Source organism: Eurosta solidaginis, chromosome 1, assembly GCF_040869045.1.
Source record: "Eurosta solidaginis isolate ZX-2024a chromosome 1, ASM4086904v1, whole genome shotgun sequence".
NCBI classification, from domain to species: Eukaryota; Metazoa; Arthropoda; class Insecta; order Diptera; family Tephritidae; genus Eurosta; species Eurosta solidaginis.
Window position 1 is genome coordinate 59,541,496 of NC_090319.1, and position 22,536 is coordinate 59,564,031.

Below are 22,536 nucleotides of genomic sequence, written 5' to 3' on the forward strand. Positions count from 1 at the left end.
AGCAGACATTCAGTCAACCAACTAGTTAGTCAGTTAGTTGGAAATCATTTCTATGCGCGTTTATTTGTGTGTGAATACTTTTTGTTACCTTTTTCTTACTTTTTTATTTTTCGTTTCTCTAAAGAAATATTAGCAACATTTAAGTTAAAATTCATTTGAGAGAAAGATCGTTAGACACTGCACAACATACTACATAGAAATTAGCGCAGGAGTACGTTTTTTAAAGCAAATGGAGACACATTGATGGTGAGGCCCGCGGGCTCTATTTCGGGCATCATTGCTGAGTAGTCACCACAGTGTAACATTACCCACAAGAAGTGACTGTTGAAACACCACAATAATTTTATTACACATTCAGCTTGACTAAAAAAACTATCAGGAGAGTCAGTGTGATCGTATCTTCTAATTTTCGAAGAATATGTGTGAGCCCCACGTTGGGCGCCATTTTATCTTATATAGACATATAAGGTCCGAAAAATAATTGTCTCTAAATGGATTCAACCAATTACGAGTCAACAGTTAAAGCGGATTAAATACGAGTTACTTGAATATTTTATTAAATATAATAAAAAACAATAAGAGGAAATTATTTGGCATAGTAAAGATTTGTAAAACGCAGCGAATCATTTCTTCTTGTGTGAACCAAAATTCCTATCATATAAGAGCATTCTTTCACTGCAGTAAATGACAGTAAGCGTGAATGCCTTAATGAAATATTTGGTACTATATAGTGGCATGACGCAATAAAACCAGACAGGTGAAGTCATTATTACAAAATGGAGTCGCATTTGACAATACTCGCCCTCATAATTCTAAGTGTTGCTCCTTGACTTACATATCTACAGCATTGGTTTTTTCAGTATCAAAAAAAATACTATATTTATGCCTTTCTGAAATATGAAGTAACGTGCAAGAAAACAACGCCTGCGGTCTGGGTTTCCTTTTGTGGGAGGGTTTATTTTCTTTTCCTGGGTGGAAGTGGAAACGTTTTAGTCAACGCAACTGAATAGCTGGATCTTCAGGGTATCCAATTGTCTACAACTAAGGAATATGGAAACAGACTTTTGACGACAATGAGATGATTGACGACATTGAACAATGTCATGAAATCACAGAAGAGTATCTAGGAGGCTTGTAATACGAAAGCTAGGGATCGACGGTACACGGTACCGAGATCCAACATTTATCTATGTAAACGAAGCGTTAAGAGGTAGGTACAAAATCAGAGCTTATAGAAATGCATTGATGACAAAAAATAAATATGTGGCCTGTCAAAACTTTATTTTAAACAGCTTTGGCTGATCTGGAAACCACCGTATGAAATAGCCGTATGATAAAACCCGACAGACATGATTCCGACTCTCTCTATCTATCCACCTGCCTGTCCTCTGGCTAACTCTTTACATCCTCTCTTATTTCCTCCCCACTCAACATTTTCTTGTTTACCTTAATCGGCCCATTCAACCCCCTATCCCTTTCATTCTTCCTTAAATCTTCCCGTTTTTCCTCTTACTCTTGCCGCTTTTGATTTTATCCAAGTCTTACTATCACTACTTTACTCTTAATTTCCTCACTACTTTACTCTTAAATTCCTTATATTATTCTTACTCTTCCTGCAAACCTATTTTTACTAATTTCTCTCCATCCATTACCCTTATTCTTACTTTTGCTCTCTCTCTCCCTCGTGTTATCTTTACTTTTCTCACTTCCCTCCAACTTCCTCTACTTTTCCTTCTTATTGTCTCTGTTTTCCCATCACTTTCCTGTCATGTTCCCATTTCCAACGTGGGAGATATATCGAGTTTGACTCTTTTCAAAATAGAAACAATAATTTCCCCTTCCTACTACTTTTAAATTCATGATCGGATTATGAGGGCCGTCAAATTGTTTTTGTTGTACTACTGAGATCACCTGCCCGGTTTTATTGCGTCATTATGTAGTGACTATGAATATGAGTGACTGCGACGCAAAGTGTTATGGCGTCATACATAATCTGGCCCGAAATCTTTCTTGAATTGAAGATTTCACTAAACATATAATCTCTGTCTGAATAACAGTAGTTTCCTATGCTTCATATACCTTGAAAAACTGAGAAAGTTGCATTCAAAATAATACTTTTTGGCTATCTCTTGGGTACTCTAAATTATTTCGGCCTTCGGTCTACACATTTCTTCTTGTCCTTAGCTAAGTGGTGTTCACAAGTGAGTCACCTATCTGATTTCATTGATCCTTGGATCATCACAGCTACTAAGTAATAGAAATACGTGCAAGATATGTGGCAATCAAACGAATCAAAGAAAATAATGAATGTAAACTCAGATAATCAAAAATCCTGTACTGATGTATGGCACAGAATCATGGGGATGTCGAAAGAGAAGATGAAATCGATCTTGGAGTGTTCAAGAGAAAAGTTCTCCGAAAGATTTATGATATTGTCCGTGAGCTGACGGCGAGTACGGAAGGAGGTATAATGATGAGCTGTATGAGCGTTCACAGATATGAAGACAGTGCAGCGAAAAAAGCCCAAAGACTTCACTTGCTACCCCAGCGGGTTAGGGGATCAGAATATACCCGAGGTGGGTATGCCTGTCGTAAGAGGCGACTAAAATACCAGATTCAAGGGGCTGTGTAGCGCAACCCTTCAGGTTGCCAGCGCAATATATAGCTTCTCCAAACCCAAATGTCAACCTCACCTATCCGCGGCGAATCCTGTTTCACTAACAGACGAGGCTCTGGCGACCCCAAGCTCCTCATGGAACTTGGGGTGGGGAGGGAGAGAATGGCCTGAAGGTTTAATGTGGCCACATAAATCGTTCCCGAGATGGTCGGGCTAGCACCTTAATGGTGCTGTGGTACCGGAGCGTACCGGATCTGTATCCGGCAAAGGACCATCACATCGATAACACTCCCCAAAGCCTTCGGGGAGCAACCTTATCGCTACAACAACAACAACAGCAACAACTTCACTTGCTAGGTGACGTTATGCGAATGCGCAAAAAAGTGTTTAAGTCGACACCGCGGTTTGGAAGCAGAAAATGGGGTTAGACCTCTACAGAATTGGTAGAGGTAAGTGGAGGAAGACTTGGTTTCCTGTAGTACTCCCATTTGGCGTACGTTATATGGAAAAAAGGTATATCTGAAGTGACTAACACGAAACGGCCAAAATGGCTTAGGCGGTTATGCGTCAATTGATGCTGATGATTATATGATGAAACAGAGAAAGAAGAGCAATTTGATCAACTCCGTTTAGAGAGTGAAAAGATGCCCCAAATAGCAGTAGCACTCATTACATACTTACTTAATTGGCGTTATGGCCGTCCAGCAAAGTCGCTTCTTCGCTCTGCTAAATGGCGCCAATTGGTCAACTTAAGGGAATTTAAATCGTTTTACAACTGGTCCTTCCAGCGAAGTGGGAGCCGCCCTCTTCCTCAGCTTACATAGGCGGGTTCCGAAGCGTCATCTTTCATTCGCATAAGCATAGCGCTCCTACTGCGATTTTACCATCTACTTTGTCGCTGCACAAATCACATTTGTCATCAATTCATACTGTCGCAGCTAAATGTTCCCGTGACGAGACTGTCATTTTGATTGTTAGCAGTGAGTGATTGTGATCGGGACACAGTTGTTGTGACAGTTAATAAGTCACGGTGAATTTTATTATCTGTAGCTGCGATTTACTGCAATGTTTTAATCGCTGTGGCAAAACCACATATCTAATGTGGTAATGCAATGGATTCCTATGATTTTCAAATTTCTCTTATCCAGAGACAGCTGACGCAGCAACCTAGAGACCCTAGCAAAGTTGACGTATTCATTATGACTTAGTCATAACCATATTTTTAATTAACCATATCGATTGGCCTCGGTTATTGGTGCCTTAAACCAAAAAATATGACAGTTTAATAAAAAAGTAGAAAATGCAAAAAATTAACATCAAATTACACAATTAATAAGTCACTGAGTAAAAACGTATTCAAAACAAAAAATAAAATAACCAAAAAGTTAATCAATTCACTAACTCAAATATTTATAGGTTATGGATATGGCGAAAACCAAGAACCAAATGAATGGCTAGGGCGTTATGGTATGGCATTATTGACCAGTTACATTGATTTTCATAAGCTTGGTTTCATCAGCTGTTTTATATGGATGTGGTTATGGCAAGTTTGGCAGGCCCATTGTTTACTGTATAGTTTGGCAGCTTAAAGAGCGCATTAAGCTTCTTTAACCCTAACGCCATAGTCGAAACCATACCCATATCCACAACCATCTCCAATATGATCGATTAATAGTGCCTACCTAACCTAAAAATCGTGAAAATTTCATAAATATGAAGAAAACGCAAAAAATTACAAACATATTCCACAAAAAATAAGTCTCTTAGCCATAACATATCCAAACGAATGAATAAAATCTACAAAAAGTTATTAAATTCACCACCTCAAATATTTTTAGGTTATGGATATGGCGAGAAACCAAAAACCAATTGATTGGGTATGGTTATGGCGTTAGCGTTATTGTATGGCAACATTAAGGGTGAATTAATGGTGACTTATAACCATAAAGCCATAACCAGATAAAACAGCTGATCGAACCTACCTTATGGAAATCAATGTAATCGATTTATGTTACCATACCATAACGCTAACAGCTGTTTTATCTGGTTTTGGTTATATGGTTATAAGTCACCATTAATTGGAAGCTAAATTGAGGTTATGTGGCGAATAGTGTGGAAGGCAGTCGAATGAGTGGAACTAAGAACAGTAGGAACAGCAGAGTTGCATTGGATCAATATATCTTCAATCATTGTATCAATATTAAAGATAAATGTAGAAAAAATAATTCAATACTTGAATATAAGGGAACATTTTCTCTCAATTACTGCAATTAAGGTGTACTAAATGCTATATATTCCAAATTATCCCAGTGTATGTTTAAAAATTTAACTTGAATTTTCTTAAAGATTTTCGTAATATGGACGTTAGTTATGTTTGTGTGTGCATGCTAACTTTGAGTGATCAGCTGTTAGTTGCGCTACTTGTTAAGGTTTACAATGGGCAGGCCCTTAACACAATCTATCTATCGAATCAGAATATTGCTATCGACTAAACTTATCGGTCGGTATGGCATGGAAATTTGTATCGCCAAACGTTAATTAGGAAGATTAAAAGCAGATTAGTGGCAGTTAAAAACGGTTTGATGAGTGGTTTTCTGCAAGTTGAAGTCCCAACAAAAATAGACAAAAAACTTAATTTGGTTTATTTCTTTAAAATATTCATCAGCTCTTCCTAGACACCTGATATTACAAACTACATAATAGCTAACAATATTCTTTAACCCAATTCTTTCATATTTAACCCTATAATTACATGTAATGTACACTTCTACATACATAATTTATTTCTATGCCATAATTATAATTTGTTAACGCAGCCTCTGATTTCGTTTATTAGCCAGTGTTCCGTTGGAGCATAAAATCTACCTGCGCTCGTAGTAGCAACAACTTGCTTTTCTAATTTTTTGTACAATTTCTGATCTTTTCACTATTTTTAATTCATGTTTCCAGCATACATACACATACACAGTGTCGATACTCGCACACACACGTACATATGTAAATAAATATGTATCTTCCTGAAGCGTATATTTAACAAGTTTTTGTTTTTTTATACCGGCTACTGCAAACTAGGTACCCCAGCATCCATCCATCAACAACAACACTATACAAAATATTTTTATTTCTTGCTCTCCATTTCTACTTATCTCCGGCAACTCAGATTCTCATTAAAAATCTATTTTGTTTTCGAGTTTTGCATCATTTTCTTTGAAGTGGAAGTTTTAGTTCTATTTCTTGTTTTTCTATACTAAAAATATATCATCTATTTATATAGTGTGTATGCTGTTACATATATACTGGAGATATACACACATACATGTACTCTTATAAATGCACATTTTGTATGTATGTGTGCCCACATATATTCTATTATTATCATTAAAGCGATCAAGGCGACAAACATCATTAAGACAGTCAAAAAGCCGCATCTTCAACAACATTATTATCTATCATTATGATGATTAAAATGATTATGGCACATCATCAACATTAAGACCGCTAGTTGGTATTAAGGTTAGCATCAGAAAAAAAAAACAAGCACAACAAAGGATACATAATCGTTCGCACACGTTCCCCCAAGTATCTTTTATTCTTTATGCTTCTAAAGTTCTTGATTACACCGTGCAACAAAATAGTTAATTTGAGATTATTTGTAACTGTTTGCAGAAATTTAGATTGAAATATGCTTTCAGATAAGCTCATATATTAGAAAGATAAACAGTTAAACTTGTTTAATCCCAAGCTTTTATTGACATTGAATGACCAAAATGGCAAAACCATGGTAGGCAGAGCTTCATTTTCATTTTAGATGTTACCTGCCCAGGAACTTGAACGGGGGCCGTTCGTATGGAAATTTCAATCACAATACAAACTATACAATAGCGCCCAACGTTGGGATTATGCTGAAAGGGAAATTATTTTGAACACTAAATGAAGACGACAGGGCTGTAAAGGTCTGGCTTGCTTTGGCTGGTATATCAAGATTTCAATATATTACATACAAGCTCGATATCGAGTGAAAAATATAGATCTGGTACTAATTTCGCGTAGAGGGAATCTAAAAAAATCGAAGCAAATATACTCCATAATTAAATTATCGATAACAATTACGCATGTTCCTCCACTTTTCTATGCCGAAGTCATACTCATCATTGCATCAACTTAGGTTAAGTTAGGTTCACCTGGCTGCCTTCGACATCGGAGCGGCACACTTAGGCCTTTATAGGCCCATTGTGCAACCACACGGATTTGTTCCTACTCTCCTAATCAAAGCACTTCGTTGAGTTCGTGAAGCTAACTAAGCATCGTGTATTGACCTCAGCTATATCAGTCAGATCTACGAGAAACATCTTGACCATGAAACGTTGCCTTTTTCTACCGAGCGCTGGACATTCGCAAAGTAGATGCCTAATAGTTTCAGGCTCTTCTTCATTGCCGCAGTTTCTACGATAATGATTAGATTGAGCGCCAATCCTTTCCGCATGCGGTCCACTTATAACGTGACCAGTGAGAAGACCTACAACTAAGGAAATATCCCTCTTACGGAGGGTAAGAAGCTCTCGCGATCTCTTCGCATTCCATTCCGGCCATGTGAGTTTTGCCGTGTGGCATCTGTCATGATGATTCCACCTGGCTCCGGCTTCCATCAGTAGAACCTCCTTTATCTTGAGCTTGCAGGTGGAGAGCGGCATGTCCAACCTCTTCCAGAATGGCGAAAGTGGAAGGGAGGTATCCTTTCTTGCAAGCTCATCCGCCATCTCATTACCTGGTATGCCCTTATGTCCCGCAACCCATACCAGATGCAGAGTAAACTGTTCAGCCATTACGTTAAGTGATCTGCGACAGCCAACTACAGTTTCAGAATTAGTTGTGACACAGTCAAAGGCTTTCAGTGCTGCTTGACACGCTAAAGTGATCCGGAAGGCGAAACGATCTTTGTATGTCCAATCGTTCCGAATAGACACCCCCTCCGACCCTGTTATCCAGTTTAGATCCATCTGTGTAGATCAGAATGCTGTCAGTGGGCCAGTCTGGGTCATTGCATGAACTTAGCCGTCTACAAGATTTTAAAATACCTGCCTCGTCGGACTAACCGCATGCACCAATGCACACGGATCAAAGCAACGTTTGATTAGCGCCCAAAGCACACTTTACTTGGCACAAATTTGATGATGTGAGTGGATGCAGCATCATCTTGGCGGGGTTGGAGGAACATCTAACACCACTTCCAATCTATTGGCCATGGCACCCGGTTGCATTGCTACTTCACATTTGAATTAAACAACTCTTTCGCGTTTGGATATCAACGACAGCCAGGACGATGCTCTCAAGAGCCTATTCCAAATAGGCAGATCCGGGACAAGCACCGAGAGCCTACCTGCTCTCATACTTTTGCAGCCGAAGCTACTTTCGGTTGAGTATCCACCAACTCCGGACCGGCGGCTTCGCAAAAATAAAATAAAAATGAGCTGGATTTAAAACCCCAAACACCCTACCCACTTCGACCACCAATTGTGATTATTCGTCGAAATACTTCATAAGCATTCTTATTCAACAATTTAACCGACCGACTAGTGAAGAGGGAGCCCTACATACATTAAACCAATCTACGCCAACATTTATTCCCTACCTACATAAATCCCTTATGTCCGAGTACTCCAGACATGCAACCAATCTTCGCACAACCCCACATATACAACCTCCGTTTCAATCAGGGCTCTCTTATGCAGAAATGCATTAACAGAACCATGACCTATTAGCAGAAAACCCAGAATCAGATTAAATCTGAAGTCAGGATTTTCTACCATAAATTTATCCATTCGTAAAATTTAAACTAGGCAGCTTACAAAATGGAAAATCTCGTACAGCGCATCATTAAATTTGGATTTTGTATTGGATCGAAATACAGTCACTTGTTTCAGAATTCAGGCCAAACATCCTCACTCGCAAAGAGTTATAGCCAACAGCTGACAGCTAAGGTCGCGACAAAAAGAGAAAAGGCATTCAAGGCGTTGTGTAGCGCAACCCTTCCATAGTGCCAGCACTATTTATAGTTTGAATTGTCAACCTCACCTACTTGTGACAAATCCTGTTTATTAGCGGACGGAGCGCTGGCGACCCCAAGTTCCTCACGGTAGGAGGGGGTTCGACGACTTAGAAGGCTCAACGTGCTCACATCGAATCGTTCGCGATAGTCTGGCTTGCACCTTAATAGTGTTACGTTTTGAAAAGTACCAGCTCAAAATTCGGCAAGAACCATCTACATCGATCAAATTCTCCAGAAACCTTAGGCCATATCCTTACCACCACAAATGGAAGACAAAAATAGAAATATACTCAGTAAGGCCACTTCGGCATACTCGGTTTAAGGGCTTATCAAAGCTTGTCAAGGACAAGCGGTAATCTTAGAGCAAGCAGTTAGTATATAAATCTGTAACTATCGGCATTTACCTGTAGGATTGCCTTAGGAACATAAAAAGGTACAGAAGTTATATTGGCGGGTTATGCACGGGGCAAAGTAATACCACTTCTTATGAAAAGTAAAGCAAGGCCTTAGATGAGAACTCTGGTAAACGTTTTGAAGACTATAGCATTAGGACTTGTGCCAGTTTACCTTATCTTTAATCTAGGCAAGTAGGATAGTTAGCTATGCCATACCGCGGCATAGTACCTCAAGGAAAAGGTAGAGTGAATATAGCCATCAATAAAAATTGGCAGACGTATCATATCGAATCTGGTTGGACCGTTTGCTACCGCGTGTTTCAAGTTTATGTCACCCTTATTTGTCTGCCTGTCCTCTCCCTCGATTAGCTCTAACTATCTTAGCATAAAAATCATCTGTCATCCCTGGTAACTAGCACGCAGGTCGTTTGGGTCGAATGCGAATTGGACATGACGAACAGAAGGCAGTTCATAGTCCCACTGCCCAACTGAAGTATGCTCTTACAGGGTGGGTTCTAGTCAAGTATTGAAGACAAGCATTCAGCCTGCCGATTTATATTCGACCAATCCGATATGTGATGAGTGTGCCGCTACCAGCATGATCGATACTCTTTCCAGCAGCTGTATGAAGAATGATGAGGGAGATCATCCATACATACTTCATCCAGAACTTCTCATTTGGAAAAACAAAAAGCGGAAGTACATTAGACTAGGTTTTCAGCAGTATCCAGTGTACTTATGCAAAATCAGTGGTATTCGTAACCATATTCTTGCAACGCAGCGATTCGATAAATATTGGAACATAGTAGCAGACCCCGATCTAATTATTTCTTCCATTGAAGCACATTCTTAATGCTAAGCTAAAGCTTTAAAGCCATCTATTCTCATTCGATATTAATGAATTTAGTAAGTAAACAAGTTTTTATGGTATTTTTGTCAATATTCCTTACTTATGCGATCTTGTTTTTAATTAGCTTAATCTTATCTGAGCAAATATGGTTTTATAAAAAGCAATTGGGATAAGTTGTCGTTAAGAGATAAACCAGTCATCTCATCACATGCCATTGTCATCGCTGGAAGGACGCGAGAATTTTGTTCGTCGAGAGAAAACTTTTCATTTCAATTGCCTGATTAGTCCAAAATAGCAATAGTGGTTCTTCGTTGAATTTCTAGGGTTGCGTTGTTTTTGTTTCTATCGCTGGTTCCCAGATAGACGAAGTTCTTCATAGCGTCTTCTAGGTACTACTTCACCCTTACCTCTTTCAAAGCAAAATCCATTTTATCGCTTTTTCCAGTTCTAAAAAAGAACTTCACGCTCTTTTAAGAGCTATTCAGCTGCTCAAACTATCGTATCCAGGAAATGGTTCAAAAAATCTCATGACAGGGAGTCATTAAAACCTCATTTTGTTTCGAATAACTTGGAGAGTTTTATCTCTGCATGCAATATAGGAAAATCTATCCCACAAGTAGTCAGCCGTTTGAACCAAATAGCATAAAAGAGCCCTCAGTATCAATCATACGGAGTCGGCAAAGTCTTATGCCTACAAAATCTTGGCGAACCACGTTCTCAATGTTCAATACCCGAAACTCGCAGTTGCGAAAAGCAAAGAGGAGACGCACGTCATTCTGGCACAACTCCGATCTGGATACTAGAATTGGTCAAACTCTCACTTACCCTGAATCAACCCCAACCAACACATTGCATGTCCTGCATATATGTATGTAATGCGTCTCTTCATGACACCAACCATCTTTTCAATTGCAATGTGAAACCAACGCCTCTAACACCCATGTCTCTTTGGTCCAACCCTGTTGAAGCTGCAAGTATCCTCAGACTCCCTTTAAAAGATACTGATGACAATTTGTGAGTGATCACACCTATTGAATGGGGCGATGCACTGATTCAAGAAATAGGTTCTTCCGAAGCCTGACTGCGCTGCTGGTGTTGCTCAACGTCATTAAGCGTAGCCATACAAATTTTTGGATTCCTTTATGCGCTGCTTTGATGGCCTCATAAGCTGCACCAACTGAAGTTATTTTGTTGTTAGTCGGCGCTGTGCCATCTTAAGTCTAAGTTTTTTTTCCATTCAGTGTTCTTCTATGTGTATGCTAGGTTAGGTTAGTGTGGTTGCTGTACAGCAAGGCAAATGAGCATACTTAAGCCTGTTGGCCTATTTATAAGAGCCTAGAACCCTTCCTCCTTTATATGTGTAGGAAATTGAAAAAAATTGTCCGTTTAATTTAGGATATAATGTCTTTCTTTTTCGCTAAACTGTTTACTGCAAATTTAGTGCTCAACAATTTCTATTTTCTCTTCGACCTTAGAGCTCCCACAGAAATCATTTATTGGGATTCCAGAGAGTGACTCGTTAATATCCAAATCAAGGAGGAGATACGACTTAGATTAATCAAGATCTCAGTTATGCGGGGCCCAGTTTGTTTTACGTAACACATGTTGGTTCCAGTGGCCACTAAGCATAATTAAAAACTTCATGGACCGGTAGTTCTTTGCAGCTAAAGGATGAGAAATAGCAGTTTGCTGGTTAAATTGTGTAACTTCAGTAGCCTTCCAGGCTGGTTGCTAACGTTTATTTATATGCTAGAAAGAACGGAAACAGGAAACGGGAGCTGGTATCTATGGACCGGACTTCAAGAAATCGATAGCAATGAGATGCTTCCACGCTATTTCTTTGGCAGAAATCAATGCAATAACTAGAAGTTTCCGGTAGAGAATTTCTACGGAGTGGAGCCAAAACCAGGAACATGAAGGTAATGAACAGGCAGACCACCAAGCCTAACAGAGGCTATAGCAGCTATCTATGGTCCGGAGCAATTCTGTGGACTCACAAAGGCACACACTAGGGAACTGGGAAACAAAGCAGTTCAGGAACCGCTGGATTCGCTGCCCAGAGCAAAGACAGTTCCTGGTATAGCAGCTATCTATGATCCAGAGCCCTTCTGTGGACTCACAAAGGCACACACTCGGGAACTGGCAAACAAAGCAGTTCAGGCACCACTGGATTGGCCAGAGCAAAGACAGTGCAAATTGCTTATACTCCCAGCAAAGGGAGTATCAGCCAAAGTCAATAATCTAAGCAAAGATAACCTACGAACTCACACTGGGTACTATACCGGACACTATAGTCTACGACAGTTTTGCACCATTGGTTTACTACATCATCTAAGGTTCGGTTTTTCAGTGCGCGTTTAAACTACAGTCAAAGTTGACAAGAGTTTAACCCTGCCACTTCGGCCGCTAAAGCTGAAATGAGCAGCAAAATTTTTTGTTATTGAACAAAGAGGTAAGATTAAACTCTAGTCAACTTTAACTGAAGTTTAAGCTCGCACTAAAAATCGGGCCTAAGTAAATTTAATCTATCTGATACACAAATCTGTTGCTTTTGTGAGCTGAAGGACGAAACGCCAGTTCACATTCTCTGCGAATGCGTCACTCTGGCAAGGCAGAGAATTGTCCATGTAGTTGGCGTGATTCTTAATCCCCACGTGATTTGGAGTAAAAAACCTGAAGGGGAAGTTAAATATATTAAAAGACTTCACATACAGTAATAGCCTAAAAGGTCAAGCATAATACATCTCTATTGAGGTCGCCGTACACGGAGGCCTGTTAAGGATAATAATAAATCTTCGGCAGTACCGTTTTCAGATACACCACAGTGTTCTGGCACTCATTTCAGCGCTATCATGCACCGTGGGGACAGTTTTTTTTTTTTTGAGATATCGTCTATGTATGGACTACCTACCATGTAGGGCTTTGGTCGCTGTTTGACAGTCAGATTAAATTGCCACGAATGTGAGGTTCAAAGATAGCGGCTAAAGCGCGAACTCCTCTATGGCTGTTAGTTCCACCGGAAAGATGCTGCAATGGCAGCACTTTGCTATCAACTTTGTAGCCATCGGTGACAAAAGTCGTGAACTCTTGGTTTAAATCTGAGATATCGTCACATTCCTGGCTTTTTCGTACTCTAATGGAGAAATTGTTGAAAAGAGAGGGTACGGTATAGCATAAGCTAGTGATCATCCTATCACAGTGGCCTTATATAGTTGTACATAAACTGTATTTATGTATTATATTAGACATTATTTGTAACTTTTGTTGTTCTATGTACCTTTAAATCGTCTTGCACGTTTGGCTCAAACTCTTGCTGAAGTTGGCTAGACAAGTTGTACACGGAAAGCGGCACAGCAAAAACAAGAATACCGTATAACGACGGATTTGTATGTTGTTGTTGTTGTTGTTGTTGTTGTTGTTGTTGTTGACGAAGGAAAGAAAATAAGGTAAGTAAAGAATTTCAAACAGGAACAGGAACACTTTGCACGTTTATTTTTTTTCTATTATTTTTCGTTTTTCACAAATATAAAAATTTTTGCAAGCGAATTTTCGTAAATATTTTTAACAGCACAATTATAACAATTTTTTTTATACATATATTAACAATTTAGTTAAATAAAATCGATATGTTGCATTGTACAATTTGTATTTTGAATGTGAATAATTTTCATATTTGTTGTTGTTTTTTTCATTTGCACGTTACACTAAATTGGCAGCCTTGCAAAAACAAAATTTATATATTCGCTTAATAATGCGTTTGCATCAGCACTTTTCAAAAAATGTATGAAATTGTATGAAGTCGTTTTCGCTTAACATAAACAAAAAATAAGAATTAAAGTATTTTCAGCAATTTTTTATTTAACGATTTACGGCAAAAAGTTAAACTTGAAATAACACCAAAAATGGCAAATTTATTGCAAAAAAAATTATACGCGCATATACACATACATAAGCACTATATATTAATTTTTTGTATACATTTACATATGTGTATATGAATTTATATATATATATATATATGTACATATGTACTGTACACTGTGCAATTCGTTTTCGTCGTTATGCCCACAAATTACATATATGAAATTGTTTATTGCCAACGTTTCGTTTCTCAATCCGCACATACACGTTCGTCGACGGCAGCAGATCTCGTAAAACTAAATTTAAATCGGCAAAGAGTTTGACCAAAGTCAACAATTCTACTCTTGGATATGTTTTGGTGAATATTGTTATTACCTGACTTTTTACCATGCACATCATGCCTTTTATGTATGCACGTGCGTATGTAATCAGGACCGCATTTGCGGGCAATGGGGTCAATATATGGTAGGGGCCCAAAAAATTGTTATATTGAAATTATAAAAAAAAAAATCGGTATTGTTTACCCAGGTCTGATTGAACTGGTCTGCCCATAAAAGCCCCGTCACATAAGTAGTTTTTCATACAGATACGTTTTACTCAATCTTATGCATTATGAGTAGATTGCACCTATTTTTAAGGAGACGGTAGATTGAGCGTACTGGCGCCATCTGATATGGAAAAGTAACCAACTCCCACCAAGAGAATTTGACATTTGCTTTAGCTAAGGGTGCTGGCACACTTTGCAAGTGAAATTAATTTTTCCAGTCGTTGGTAACTTTTCGAACATTTTTTGCAATTAAAAACTGCAATATAACAAGTTAATACGACACAAGATATGTTAGAAGGTATTTCTGTTGTATAGGGAGAATGTTTATAACAGTGCTTCGCGAAATTTTGTATGTGAATGCGCAAGGCGAAATAAACTTCAATTGCCAGGTCTGAAGTTCCTTCATATCTATAAACGCAACATCTTGGTTGATTGTGGCGATTTTATTGGAATGCATAAGCTTGTGTTAAACACATCTTTATGAAAAATTTCATTGTGCCGTGGCCTTAAGGCTCTCACATAGACTGACAGTTTTCATAGTTTTACCGGTGTTATTTCAATGACGAAAATGTGCTTTTCGCAAAAACTACATATTTTCAAGGGCCCTCCCCACTTAATATTTTACATTAGACTACCTACCTTAAATCAAGGTATAAACAAATATCGATCAATCAGTGAGACACGTTCAATCAGACATGTTGAAATACCCACAATGCAAAATTCAGGCATGATCAAATACGGACCATTCAATGTTTTGAGATGACCAAATCTCGAATTAATAAGCTCCACCCATCCAGATTCCCAAGAAAGACACCAGGCAGATGATAAGGTTTGAAAAGTGTTTCAGAATAGAGCTGGGGGAGAAAGCTTCTTGGGACACTTCGAAAATAGAAGCGCTACACCAGGATCACGCTATCATATGGTACAACGATAGCTCGTGTACACCAGAGAACATCAGACCGTGGAATTCCGGCCCAAGAACCAAAAAGTCCATACTACGAATCTGAACATTTTCCAGGCCAAGGCTATCGCCATAAGCCGGTGTGCATAGATCAACCTGCAACGAAAATACACTCATGGGATAATCGCTATACCCAGCGACAGGCAGGCCGCGCTTTAGCCAATATCTTCAGTTGGTATTAGAACAGTTCCTGCGTGCGTGGATAGATTATAGTTGAGGGGCTTATAACACCATTCGCTTGCTTTGGGTGCCAAACCAGAGAGGGTTGGTTGGTAAATGGCAAGCGAAGGGGCTGGTCAGGAAGGCAGCCGCTGAAAGACCAATAAGGCTCAAGCCCATCATAGCGATTGTGTAACACACAGCAATGAAAAAGCTTAGGTAGGAGATGCCCACAGGATACTGTGGGCTAAAAGCCCACATGCACAAACTAAGTACATGGTAGAATAGCCCCTGCCGGTTCTGCGCTAGCGAGGATTAGGCTGCAGCGCACATCATTCTCCAATGAGATGTAGACACGCTAAAAAGACTAAGGATCCTTGGATCGCTTAAATTAGAAAGTGATCACATACACTCTTTAAAGTCGAGCAACAATCTAGATTTCCTCACGGAAGGCGGTTAGGACGAGAAGATGTGAAGAGAATGAGTGTACAATAGACCTATAGGTTGCAGCACATAGCCTCACAACAATACATATATTTTTTTATCTACATCACGAACATACATCATCCCGAGAGGAAAAAATTCGGACCCCAGACAATTACTTCGGTTTTGCTTTGTTGGAATATTGAGTTGTCGATATACTATCTTTTTGGGATGCGGTTATGTCTATATTTTGGCCTGCCTATATTTTGTTTAGATTATGCCTTGTAGGGATTCTGAATGTCAGGGTTATAAGGTGCAGCTCTGGTACACAACACAATGTATGACAGGAGATGTGGGAAGTGCGGGCTACAGGATGAAACTTCATCCATGCAAATATGAACCTAATATAATAATATAATTTGGGTGTGTTTGAGCCGCCAAATAATATAATGAAATGGAATGTTACTGAAGCTCAAGCTAATAATGTGCTGCAATAGCGCAGTGAAAATGTTTATATTGCGTTTGATTTGCTGGTGATGATCAATAGATTGTCTACGGCTCAATCACCGATCGCGCGATGTTGCAACAGCTGATTGAGCTTTGACAAAGAACGTGGAGCTCCGTCATAAAAAATTACGCTTCTACAACAACTGCAGCTCGAACACATCCTTTATATAGGTGTGATATCAAAAGTTAGTAATAAGACTTACTTTTTTAGTCTAAAGTCGTAAGACTTGTACATGATCTTTGATACTTTACAGCTCCGAGCTTGGTTGCAGGCCTTTACTGCTTGGTTACTCAAGTGCGATTCGCAGGTAAATCCTGTGAATGTAGCCTCAAAATCCTGAGGATAATGTGTAATATTGTACCCAACGCTTGACATGTGTTGGCATTTCCGTAACTATTTCCCAAATTAGCGGGGATGGTGTTGGCAAAGGAAAAGTCATTTAGTTCCGGAATATAATGAAACTGACAGAGCAGCTTTCACTCATCCAGCTTCATATGGGCTAGAATTAGGGCTATTACGGCATCCGACGAATACCTTCCGAGGGGAATCAGAATCGATACACTTGAATTCCACATCCGATCAATATTTTTTAAATCTCCATTGTGTTGTGAAATTTATATAATAATAGACAACCCGGTTTCGGTGTTATGCCATCTTCAGTGTGATTTTTCGTTCTGACACAAAATTATTCCAATAAACGTCAAGATATTCGCCCTGTCGGAAAATCAGCAAAACAAAATGTATCAGATAAGGAAGGCATTCACCGAGTTGTGGAAAACATTTGGAGTTATTTTGGAAGCTAATAGAGTAAAGACCGACTTAGTTAGCACCAGTTCCTATGCCATCTCCGATCCAGCAAATGAATCGGCCATGTATTTACTGCACACAATTACGCTTTTATACAATTCACACCACATACCAAATACATACAAATCTAAACGTGTCTATGACATCGGACTGAGAGCACCAATTGCTCACAGTTGTCTGTTGGTATTTCAGTGTGGTGAAAAAAGTACATTTTGCTTGGGAATTAGATGTCTCGCTCAGTGTTTCTGTTTACTTGAGAGTATCTCGTGTTGGGCACACGCTGAAAATGTATCCATAAATAAGCCACTGTATGCATTTTCTCAAATGTTGAAACAGAAACACAACTCAAACATTTTGTACCCATTAGGAGAACACTAATCCAAAGGGGATAAAATAATTATGTATCCTCTTTGCACTAATTGGGTTGCCTGGTTTTAAGACAACTTGTCTGAAGCGAACAATTATGTGCGTACAGTGAAGCAAAGTGGTGCATAGGAACTGAAATATTAAAACCAAAAGCTGAGACACGTAAGTTTGTCAAAGCCCTTACACCGTCTATTCTACTATATATATCTTTCATGCGTGTAATTGTCCGCGTTTTCATTCATCAATCCTATTATAAGAGTCAAGTGCCTGACATTCATTCAGCTGATTATTCATACTACATACCATCTTCTCCCCCAGCGTAAGAGGCGACTAAAATACCAGATTCAAATGGTTGTGTAGCGCAACCCTTTCAGGTTGGCAGCGCAATATATAGCTTCTCCAAACACAGTTGTCAACCTCACCTATCCGTGGCGAATCCTGTTGCATTAACAGCCGAGGCTCTAGCGGCCCCGAACTCCTCATGGATTTGGGGGAGGGAGGACGGGATGGCCAAGAAGGTCGCATGTGGTCTAGAGGTTTACGCCGATTACTTCATCGGCAGCGGCGGCGTAGGTTCTATTATATACCGGCGGCGGCGGCGGCGGCGGCGTTAGCGGCGCCGGCGTACGCCGGTTTTCTCACTTTAAAAAGCTTGATTTTTCCATTTAAAAAAATAATATTTAGGAAAGGTTTTGTTTGTATGTATTTAAGGAAATCAACGTGTTGGCCATTTCGAAAGACCGGTGGTTTTTTCCTTAAGATGTCGCAGACCGTTCAAAAATGTTCAGGCGCAGCTCCTTGCGGAGGGATTGTCCCTCGTTCACTTACTGCAGAGAGGCTTCGAACCTAACCCCGGTCTTTAGAATTGGTACTGCTGCGTCTGCAGAAAAGAAATAGATATACATGAAATATGCACACTTTTGTCTGTATATCTCGTGCAAAGCGTAGTTTCACCTAGTGTTAACTCCTAATAATCGTCGCGAACACAATTTCTCTAAATCATTTGTGGCTCCTTGGCGGGCATGCACAAAGGCGACTTACGGTTGCTATTAATGGTCTATTAATACTCATGACTCTCGTGGCACAGGGCGACTCCAGTTTTTTCGGCTGTTTTTAAGAGTTACAATACCCGATGTGCGAACAGTAGCGATTCCGAACACCAGTCGCTACCACGCCTCCTGACCCTCACACCATATGCCAGCACAGAATCTATAGGACTGCGACTTCGAACTCATGCCTTCGTCTACGTCACTCTCCTAGAAGCTCTAGGTGTTGCTCCGAAGACTTTCCAACGGATGCTTTTGTCGCGTTATGCTGCCGAGCTACGCCAGAGAAACACCTTGAAACGTTAGGGAGTGACTATTCGGCCAAGGATGCCGCCCTCGAAATCATAAGCAGTCTAAGTGGATGTTATTGCGTAATGGGTGAAAATCGTATAATCCTCGGCGCATCTACATAATTAAAATTTTACAAGGTCCCTGGATAAAATTTTTAAAATTTTGACCAAAGTTTGCAGAGGTTTGTGTTCACACCATTGATTTCAATAGTCTTCGTTAAATCAAAACGATATTTTTTTTGAAAGTCGACCGGTTTTAACTTGAAAGATGTTAACTGCTGTTTTCCGGCCTTATGATATAAGAGCCCCTTATAGATGGCCGCGTAGCTACAGTTTTCAGACAAGTTCGACTGCCCACTACGTTAGGGTAGAAGCACACACGGCCATTAGTTCGACTGTCTTGGGAAAGCTTTTGCTTCACCACTTTGAGTGTTCTTGCGAAGGACAAAGCCTCACCAGGTAAATCCTACGTATTCACATGTGTAAAACGAGACGTAACGTGTAGGTTATATTTAAGCTTGGTTGATAGGCTATAATCAATGTGATTCACTCCAAGGGACTAGTTTTGGATAGGGCCGCCAACTTTAGGACATGTCAAAGCGGGAGACTTGGGTGTTGAAGGATGAAGTGTGAAAATCAAAATTAACATTTCAGACGCTACTTTATAGTTTCGCAAATGAACAACAGATGTTTGAATGTAAACCCAAGTGATTTTTAAAACCCTTCTCATACGTAAATAAATCCTCAACTTCAGTGACCAGTATAACGGGAGATTTGAAAGCCAACTCGTGGCCCAAGAACATAGAACTAACAACATCAAGGGATGGCGGAAAGGTGCGAAAACGGCGGATCGATGATTCCAAACTATTGCAAGGGCTATCGTCTGCTACATACAGACATTTCTTCAATTTCCCCGTTTATACTAGTGCCTTTAAGCCGGAAAATGTACTTGTGACTGGAGGTAAACTAGAGCCGTGTGAGCTTTTACATTGACAGCAATGGGGATTTGAAAGTGCGTGCACATTAAGCTACATTTATCGACAGCGGCACTACACTTTCTTACCTATGTAATCTACATTGTCGCTTATTATGGAGCAATTCAAATGCCACGCTGCCATGACCGATAATGTTATTCAAATACGCAAAAACAAGTGTCGCGCCGCAGCCAATAAGTGTCACGCCACTCAACTTGCACGCACTTCATGACGATAATCCCGCAGACTATACCATCTTGAAGTGTTACAAACAGGGACAGAGGGAAACTGACACCTATAGTGGGTCCCTAAGTCATATAAAAAAATCATAAAACAGCGTCTTAACTGGCAAAGGAGGTCGCAACCATTGAAGCATATTCCGGAGACGTCCCAACATATAAGTGGAGACCAAAAGGGGCGGTCACCGTGGTGTAATGGTAGCGTGCTCCGCCTATCACACCGAATGCCCTAGGTTCACACCCCGGGCAAAGCAATATCAAAATTTTAGAAATAAGGTTTTTCAATTAGAAGACAATTTTTCTAAGCACGGTCGCCCCTCGGCAGTGTTTGGCAAGCACTCCGAGTGTATTTCTGCCATGAAAAGCTCTCAGTGAAAACTCATCTGCCTCGCAGATGCCATTCGGAGTCGGCATAAAACAAATTCATCAAAATTACAACCATATGAAAATTTTCAATTTTGTTTGCAAATAACCGATTTCATATCTGACAAATGGTTGACCATATCCGCTATCTATACCAGCCGGGAAGTTACCGCGGTTGAAACAACAACAACAGAAGATTAAAGGAGAACTGCATAAGTTTTACACGGACATTGGCATAGTTTAGCGAATCAAAACCTGTCCACCGGAAGTACCAGGTGAGTTTCCTTGAAGTTTCCAATTGCCACGGAGTAGAGCAGCGAAAAAGCGACTAGTGGGGTTGTGTGGCTAAGGCCCACTACGGAAGAATTTGGACAGCAGTGTCAACATCGGGCGTTGGTTGAATAAAATGTTAACAATGATGTGATCATCATTATCGAATCAAACGCAAAATAAACAAGTAAAGGTGTCTAAGTTCGGGTGTAACCGAACATTATATACTCAGCGTGAACTTCAATTGCACATTTCATTTCAGATAAATTACTTTTCTACATAACACGTGGCACGGCCCATTTAAAAAAAAATGTCTCCCCATTTCCTCTAACAATAAAACTTGATAAGTGAAATATTATTGATTCAAAACTATTTTTTGCTAAGTTATAGCTTATTATTCTAGTCTACGACCCTTTTAAACTTGTTTTATATCTAAGTTGCCGTGGTCTTTAACCGATCCCGTCCATTTTTACTAAAAATATTTTCTGCTATAAGGAAAATATGTGTACACAATTTCATTACGATCCGTTAATTTTTCTTTCGTTTTCTCAAAAATGTTAGTGTTTTCCAATTGAATGTTATAATTCAATTTAGGAAGTAAAATTCTATTGATACAAAGCTCTTTTTCGCTAACATACATATAGTTTATTATTTTCGTCTACGACCATTTTAAAAATCTTTTATATAAAAGCGGGCGTGGTCTTTAACCGATCTCGTCCATTTTTTCTAGAAATATTTCCTGCTATAAGGAAAATATGTGTACCCAATTTTGTTACGATATGTAAATTTTTCTTCGAGTTATCGCTCCCGATACATAGAAAACTGCTTAGTCATTAAAGGGGCGGTTCCACGCCCATTTAAAAATTTTTTTTTTAATTTTTATTAAGTCTCAATATCAGTCCACACGTCAAATTTCAACATTCTAGGTGTATTATTTACTAAATAATCAGGTTTTTTGTGTTTTTCAAAATGTTATATATATAAAAAGTGGGCGTGGTTATCATTCGATTTCGCTCATTTTCAATACCAATCTATTCTGGGTCCAGATAAGCTCGTGTGCCTAATTTGGTGAAGATATCTCAATATTTACTCAAGTTATCGTGTTAACGGACAGACAGACGGACATGGCCCAATCAAATTTTGTTTCGATACTGATGATTTTGATATATGGAAGTCTATATCTATCTCGATTCCTTTATACCTATACAACCAACCGTTATCCAATCAATGCGCACTTTCCGCACATTACCAACTTCAGTATAAGCAACATACTAACAATTAAGTAGAATTGTTGTAATACTGCTGTATTTATTAGATGGTTCGAAAACGCCCTACATCTAATCCAGTTCATCATTAAATCTCCTGCGAAAGACGATGCACTTGAAGGGCCTTAATTCTTTTGGGGAACTTTTATTTCGAATAGTCCGTCGATGATCAATATCGAGTTACAAAAAGCATTCTGGCTGACAAAACTACTTACCTTAAAATCTGTAGAAGCTAGTATAGATTGAAGTATTAGCGTTAATTTCTTTCGTGGTAAATTTTATTGCTGACGGGAAAAATGAACTAAGTCATTGTTATTGTGTACTGTATGTAACCCTTATAAATTTCCGAACACTTAGCTTGAAAACTTGTAGAATGAACTTGTAAAATCACAAAAAATAAAAGAATAGTATTACAAAATTTTAGTTCGGAGTGCTCAACATTGGTTTGACTTACTTGAGTAAGCCTGTTTATTCGTTTGAAAAAGAGCCTCGGGCTTTCTGTAGCTTAGAAATTGCTCTGGAATGTATTGTTTCATCTAATCAGAGTAT

At 39.3% G+C, this 22,536-nt stretch overlaps 1 protein-coding gene across 13 annotated transcripts in view; it reads right to left on the minus strand.

The window, feature by feature from the left end:
• The window catches only part of smash (smallish), a 483,421-nt gene extending 469,356 nt beyond the window's left edge, over positions 1 to 14,065 (minus strand). For 5 of the 13 annotated variants that reach the window (XM_067791845.1, XM_067791892.1, XM_067791876.1 and 2 more), the window contains exon 1: positions 13,186 to 14,055. The gene's annotated coding sequence lies outside the window, so the exon portion shown is untranslated. Of the gene's footprint in view, positions 1 to 13,185 lie in introns of all 13 variants that reach the window. The other 8 variants (XM_067791824.1, XM_067791791.1, XM_067791784.1 and 5 more) reach the window with 8 other exon arrangements.
• Between the last annotated feature and the right edge of the window lie 8,471 nt (positions 14,066 to 22,536).